Source organism: Cornus florida, unplaced genomic scaffold, assembly GCF_030987335.1.
Source record: "Cornus florida cultivar Cherokee Brave unplaced genomic scaffold, ASM3098733v1 CherokeeBrave_3.0.0_Hap2_Chr08, whole genome shotgun sequence".
Lineage (NCBI taxonomy): Eukaryota > Viridiplantae > Streptophyta > Magnoliopsida > Cornales > Cornaceae > Cornus > Cornus florida.
The window spans coordinates 47,787,079-47,795,343 of NW_026775578.1; positions in this window are offsets into that span (position 1 = coordinate 47,787,079).

Below are 8,265 nucleotides of genomic sequence, written 5' to 3' on the forward strand. Positions count from 1 at the left end.
AAATCCAATTATTATAGACAGTTAAGTCATTTCAACATAAACCTCGACTAGACCTTATGATTTTTCTTCTTATTTTGAATATTTGGGTTAATTGTGACAAATTTTTTTTTAATATTTATTATTTGATTGAATATTAAATGTCTTATTTTGATAAATAGGTCATTAAATGATTTAACACGCTAACCTGTTTAATAAACAGGTCGGGTTAGTGTTGAAGATTCTTGATACGACTATTAAATGGGTCGAGTTTGAATTTACATATTTAGTAGAATATTCTACATTGATATGACACGCTTATGACCCATGAACACGAATTGTGACTCCTGTACTAGATAAACAACTTCTCAACATACAATTTATGTACTGAAAATTCCAATTTTGCATATGCACACATGCAGATGGACCAATATATAAATGGAGTGCAATGATGAACTTTAAAGGATATTTTGTTGTCATTAAAACATTAATTGAAGTTTTTATTGTAGAAAATGTTTACTCATTAATCAATAAAAAGGAGTTTAGAGAATTCATATTCTTTAAATTCAACCTATTTTTATAACTTAAGGTTTCAATGAAATTAAGCGCCTTAAGGCGAACGCTTCTTGGATGTGAAAAAGTGTCACTACCACTTATAGAGGATTGGGAATGGTTGATTGTTGGAGGTGTTTGGAATGGTTCAGTTGGAGTTGTTGTTTGATAACTGTTTATATGTCTAACAACTCTACTCTGTATTATTAACTAAAGGTGGAATCCACAAAATTGTGTGTATATTTTTTGGGATTTTCTTTGGTATCAATGAGATTACTGTAATGTAATTCAGACAAAGATTTTTTATTATTTTTTTTTTCTTGCAATGTACCCAAGGAACTGTGAGTCTGAAATCAAGTGTAATGAAAGAGGACGAGAAGAAGATCGAATTCGAATTGCCAATCAACCAAGAGATTGAATTGCCACGGGAAGCTGTGATCTTCATATTGGGAGAGAGTGGGGAAGACGCATGCATAGAGATGGTAAGGAGAGGTGAGAATGGTTAAAAAAAAAAGTATCATTCAATTAAAGAATTGTGATAAGGGCAATATTGGAAGGGAAAATGACAAAATTGGAATTTTAAAATTATTTTATGTTTGAAAAGTTTAGAATGGTGTATTTGCACATGTTTTTTAAAGAATGGTTAATTACAGCGACATTCCTTATTGTTTGTTTTATTGATATGAGATTAAACTGATCTATTTTTCAACAATGACACCACCACTTATGAGCTTTTTGCCGTAAAAAAAGCTATAAAATGTCTAAATTGCTTTTATTATTTAATGAATTTTTAATATAAAGTTTCAGACCTTCTAAATTACTTAAATGCCCATCATCATCAAAGTCTTGAAACCATCTCCATATCAATACGGTATTAGAATTTGCAAGCAATTCTGGAACCTAACAGTTGACGCAAATCCAAATATGCATATAATATATATGTGTATATATAAATATATATGAATTTTCAGAACTATATATATAGTTCTTATGAAAAATAGTAAGAAAAATTGAAAATAAATACAATAATTCTTATGAAAAATATATATTTTATATATTAAAAAATAGATCAAAAAACGATAATGTTCTCATATATCAAATCAAGTTTTTACAGGGAATAAAAATTAAAAATTACCTGTAAATAGAGTTTCTTATCTCAAAGAGATTCTTCTTGTTCTATGTATTCTCTTAACTGATTTTTTATCTATATTTGTTAAAAAAATGAGGAATTGGACCCCCTCTCAGATTTCTGCAATTTCCTTACTAGATCTCAAAGAGACCAAACATACCACCCCGTGTTGAGAGGAAGTGGAAGTGGTTGAAGAGTAGTAAAAATTGATTACATATCACATATGGATTGAGCTGATAAGAAGAGGAGGAGTAGTACTATAGATTAGGCTAGATTAGACTGATAGGAAGAAAAAGAGTAATACTAAAAATTAGTTACATATAGATTGGGCTGATAAGAGTAGTAATACTGATTTTTTTAAAAAAAAAATTGGACCTGGGCTATAACTCAAGTTAGTTCAATAAAAGCTTCGTCCATGTTCTGGAGGTATTATTGTAATAATAGCATGATTCCCTCAATATTTTTATAATAGGCCTTTCCCAATTGTTACTAAAGAAAGCAACATGATTAATATAATGAAATTTATACTAATAACCAAATACGTAAATCTTCCTCGAGTCTTCTCATCTTTAGTAGCTTGAGGTGCAAATGTTGTGATATCAGTTCCTGGACGACCTTTGATTTCTTTTCTTGTACAAATGTTGTAATTACGATTTTGTCTTTGACCTTATTGTCACCGGTGAAAAGGCAATTTTTTTTATTTTTATTTTTTATTTGATGTAATGTTGCACTTCTAGCAAAAGGAATTGCTGTCTATCGGTATTATTGTTTATCACGGGCCTGCTTCAGAACAATAGGTCTAAACATCAAAGCTCGTACTTAAGAATTATAGTTCATAAACTGTTTTTTGAAATCAGAATGTTTCAATTTTCATAATTAAATAATTTCAAACTGATTAGTGGTCAGTTTCACATGTGTGACCAATTTCAACAACTCAAAATAGAAATTTTTAACCTTTAGTAAAGATGATTATTAAGGTTAAAATAGTAATTTTAATTTTAAATAGTAAATAAAATGACAAGTCAAAGGGTATTAAAGTCAATTTGCTTTCTGGGGTAGGATGTTATTATTAACTTTACCAGAGGTCATTGTTTGAAAATAGAGTAATTTCTGGGGTAGGATGTTATTATTAACTTTACCAGAGGTCATTGTTTGAAAATAGAGTACATTAAGTTAAATGCTTTTTTACAAAAGGTGTAAAAAGTCGAAGCCTGGCACTCTCAAAATTCACCAGAGACACTAACTACTGGGCTATCGAAACATCTGCAGACTGCTACCATTTATATATGCATTCTCTTTGCTAATGAACTGTTAGGATGAATTTTAATCGATAAAATATAACTCTCCAATAACTACTAAAATATTTTCATAGTTACAAACTTTACATAACTCTATAATCTTTTAAAAATCTTTATTTTATGCAAAATCTCTACAAATTCTTTGATATTTGATATTATACAAATTCACTGCAACTATGCAACGGAAAAATTATTTTCCTTTGTTTTTAACTATATTATAGCATCAATTCTGAAGAACAAAGATAATAAATACTGAAAATCTTAAAGTTGAGTAAGATGGTAGCTCCAAATAGAAGTACCAAGCTGATTATACACTTTCATGCTAGCATTAAGAGAGGATTGTTTCCCTTCATTGATGAACAAGCCACAAGTTCACGAAAACATTGGTTTGAACCTTCATTTACTGTAATGGAAATATTACCAAATATATATATATATATGATAAATTGCGGATGGGACTAGTATTGCTTTCTTAATTAAATGGAATGCACAGTTACTCCTTTTAAGGGTGCTTTTTCTTAATTAAAATAAAAATAAAAATAACAATAAATAAATAATTCCTATAGAATGTGTAAATACCAAATTGAACAAATAACAATATTTTGTCAATTTGAATACTGAAATACATAAAATGCCATAAAGAAAAAATAAAAATAAAAAACACGAACTTTAGTTTAAAGGGTATATTAAGGGTATTTTGAAATTTTTATAAAAAAAAATTAGTCAAAATTGACCATCAACAGATATTAAAACCCAATTTGCACATATTTTTCAATGTTAGAATTTATATACACATACAAAATAGCATAATTATTTTTTACACTTTATTATTATTTATATATATATATATATATATATATAGGAGGAGGATTTTTTGCCCGTTACCTTTACACCAATTGACATCAGTCGTTTATTTATTATTATTATTATTTTTTTTTTTTTTGCCACCTTTTACGTCTAGAGCCTAGAGAACTATTTCGGTGGGAGTGCTCTAAAAAGGAAACCACGGGAGTTCGATCCGGATGGAGTGTTCCATGATATACATATTTGGTATACTCACATACCTATCCACTGTTAATTCAAAAGAGATTTGAAATCACGACATTTCAATAAGAAGAGAGACACCATTTGGACTAAGCATTGGTTGTTTTGAACAAATCAATTTAATGATTAATTAATTGCATTTGGGTAACACTTGCTTCACACTCCATTATGAAATTCCTTCATAGTTATGTGGTGTAATCAAATGTTGATACGTGTTTATAAGAATAAAAAATTACTAATGGATCCACCGGAGTTGAAAGTAGGGTTTTTCCTCTCCCCCATATGTGACTTTGATCGAGATCATCAATCATGACGATGCATCGTCTTCTCAACCATTATTAATGGCATCTCCTCTACTTCAAACACAACTCTTTTCTCTTCCAATTTCTCTTCCAAAAATGGAGGAGTAAATATTAGATGTGCCAAAGACGTTATGTCAGTAGTGTACTTACTCAATAATAATGTGTTATTTCAAAAAAAGTTGATCCACCTACTTATAAAATTACTAATAACAAAATAATAAATTATGTTTTACTGAGTGGGTACACTTATGATACAACGTGCCTGACGCACTTAATATTTACTCAAAATGGGGACCAAGAAATTGTCATCCAATGAAGAATTTCCAATTCTCTCAGTTATACATAATTATTTTCCGATTTGATGGCTTCTTCGTCCCTCTGATTTGCGGCCCACTTATCCCTTTGGAATCCAAACTAGTTTTGAATCGACACTGCCGGATTCTTACACTGTTGACCGTTCAATTTCTTAATTCAGGACTTTCCGACCGGAGTCCAATATCCCCAACAAATCTTCCCAATTGTATATATATATACAAGTTCATATATGCCCAGAGGTAATGATAATTGTACTGTTTGTTCAGGGTTCTATCTGATATCATAGTTGTGGTATAATGATTTACACGTTATAAGATTGAATTTTATTATGAATTTTGGGAATTTTATTATGAATTTTGGGAATTTAAATCAAAATTGATCTTAATTTGGTTAAATTTGAACCTAATTTGGTTGAATTCGTATGGACTTTGCTTCTTTTTTCATTTTTCTTTTTTAATTTAAGAGAGAGATGATTTGTTCGGTATGTGTTAGTGGCTTGTATTTTGTTCCTCACTATAGAGACGAGATAAATATAAAGTTTGTAAAAAGATAGAGAGGAAGATTAGGGTTTCAGAGAGGTAATGGAAATTTTACATGGAGAGAGGGTAGAGAAAGGACAACGCTCTTCTGGACCGGGTTCCCCGCAAAAAGGTATGATTAATTCATCAAGATTTTAAAAAAAATCTTTTAGACATGTCAGGTAAATGATGTGTGTTTTCTTCACTTATAAATCAGAACGAATCATTCTATGATAGGGTTATATTGATGGTGTCGAACTTTAAATTGGGATGGCAATTTACTCTAACTCGGCGGGTTTCCGCCCCGCCCCCGCCCCTAATGGGTGAATTTAGTGCCATTAAATGGGTTTGGGACGAGTATAGTAAAATAATTGAAAATCCGAAGCGGGTTTAAGGCGAGGGCAGATTTAGTGATGACCCCGCCCCGATTATATATGCATCTCTTAAATTTTTATTTTTATTTTTTTTTATATATAAAATATATACTTTATATTTTTAAGACTCTTGTTACTTTACTGGAAGTGTCTGTTAATATATTAATATTTAATACTTAGTAATTTAAAAATTATGTCAACTTATTTATCAGTCCAATTTGAGCACATTGGACTAGTATTTTTTTTACAACATATTAAAAGTAGCATAACCCAACCGACCCCCGCTACACCCTGCAATTAAATGGAGTACGTGGGACAGAGTTGGTATTTTATCCACCGGAGTTTTGGTGGAGATGGTATAAAAATTAAAAACCCATTCCGTAGTAGGGGCGGAGTTGGTATGATAGATTTTCTAACGGGGCGGAGTAGGATTTAGCCAAACCCGCCCCCACTCCGCCCCATTGCCATCCCTAACTTTCAGGACTGTGTGGTATTGCTAAGTGTGAGGCTAATTCCAATTGAATTCGAATGATAAGATTGATTGGTGTTTTTCTACTTCTAAATTGTAAAGAAATTAAAGAAACCTGAAATTAAGCTAAATTAAGAGAGAATCGATATCAAGAGAATGGGGCTTAGGGAATTGATTTCACCATTAACCTACTAACAATGGTCAATCATATTAATTCTGGAAAAATTCATCACATGTGCACTATAGATCATGTGGCTACAAGCTCATGATGATTATGTCAAGAAGTTAAATATATTAATAACTAATAAGCATAACTTATGTTCAGTTTGTACGAATTATGTACCTAACTATTCTAATTTTAGGGTGTAGGTACAACCCGTCTTTCCTAGGCACGAATTATCAAATTACTTGCTAACATAAACAATGAATACTACTGCATAACACTCATTCCCATGATCACAGAAAATAAGAACGATGTGAATTTAATCAAACAAAATAAATTTCTAAGACAAGTCAAAGATTTTATTAAAATCAAGTGTAAACTTTAAAACTCAATTGCAATCGGTACAACTGAAGCAATTCTCATGATTATGCGATTCATACACATATATAAATTTCCCGAAAGTAAATAAAATCAAATCATGTTACTTGACTAAGGTTGCATCAATTCCCTAAGAAGGGGGTTTAGCTACTCATAGAGAAAGAAGATGGCATCATCGTTGAGGAATACACCATCTCCATGACTGCAAATTGATCGAAATCACCTTCTCCAAGCTTCAACAATGGAGTCGAACCCTAAACCGCCAAAACCTTTTCTTTGTGTCTTATCCTCCTCTTTTACAGTGAAGGCCAAGTCATATCCCCCTTCGGATGGGCTTTACAGCTTTCGGGGATCATTAAGCCCATAAGGAAACAAAAAATGAGTGAATTACAGCTCACTTTATGCTCAAGCTCTATAAGTGAAAGCTCAAGCTTTTCTCTCGATGAGTAAAAAAATTACGTTTAAACTATTGGAACTAACTTATGCTCAAGCTCCAATGATTAGAGCTCGAGCTTCTTGCTCAGTGAGAAGAAAGCTTGCTGATAGTCTTCTATGTATAGTTTGTGCTCGAGCTCAGAAGTGATGAGCTCGAGCTCTTCTATCTGTGCTCGAGCTTTGAAGTGATGAGCCCGAGCTTTCTTTGCAGGGATGATACGTCGACTTTTGGAATTCCCTATGAAGTTTGTGCTCGAGCTTTAGGCAACTAAGCTCAAGCTCAAACAACTTTGCTTTCATGTAACAATTGAGCTCGAACTCTAAGTTGTAGCGCTCGAGCTTTCAACTTTATACCTTAAACTCCTCTGTTGTGAATGCTCGAGCACAAGGATACAGTGCTCGAGCTTTTTGGATACAGTGTTCGAGCTTTTTCCTCAGACTCCCACATTCCTCTACTGTCATAAATACTCGAGTACAAAGGATCTATGCTCGAACTCTTCAGCTGATTTTGCATCAATTTACTATGATCAAGCCCTAATTTGACTCAAAAGAACTGGGAATCTTCTCAAACATCAGAAACATCACCATGAGCCTCAAATCCATGGAATTGAACGTGTTTTCGGGGAATGACTTGAAAATAGCTAAAGAACAAAAACTAACATAAAAACCAATATATAAGTATTACTAAGGCATCAACGTATGAAACCTTAAGGGCTTGAATGTGCAACATTCAGGCTTATCCATAACTCATAAGAACGAGCTTCCTACCACCACCGAAACTGTAACGTTCTCAATTTTTAATTTATTATATATCACCTATTATATTAACTATGAATTACACATGTATATATACAATATATATATATATATGGATAAGGGTTGTTAGGCAGATAAGCATTTTAATTTTAAATTTGTGAGATATTTTCTTTGGGGGGGGGGGGGGGGGGGGGGGCTGATAATATAAAGGTTTCTATATAGAAAGAGATTTAGCGAGAAAAGGAAGTTCAATGAGAGGAGGAGAAGGAAGTTCGTGATTAATGAGGAAGAGAGTGGAATTTGAAGGGAGATCTTTTGGAAGAGATACAACCTGTGAAGAAGTAACAGGCAAGTAGATCTCTACTATATTTTAACTCGGCAAGGGTCTTCAGTAAAAGGCTTCAGATCGGGTTGGAAACACGAACTCCGACGAGTTGGTTCATCAAAACACCTCTGGTCACCGGGTCATGGTATTCAAAGCTACTTAGCATACTCCTGAGCTCCGCTTTTGCATCAAGCCTTAACAAGGTGACTCAAACACATCCAAGCCGGGGTA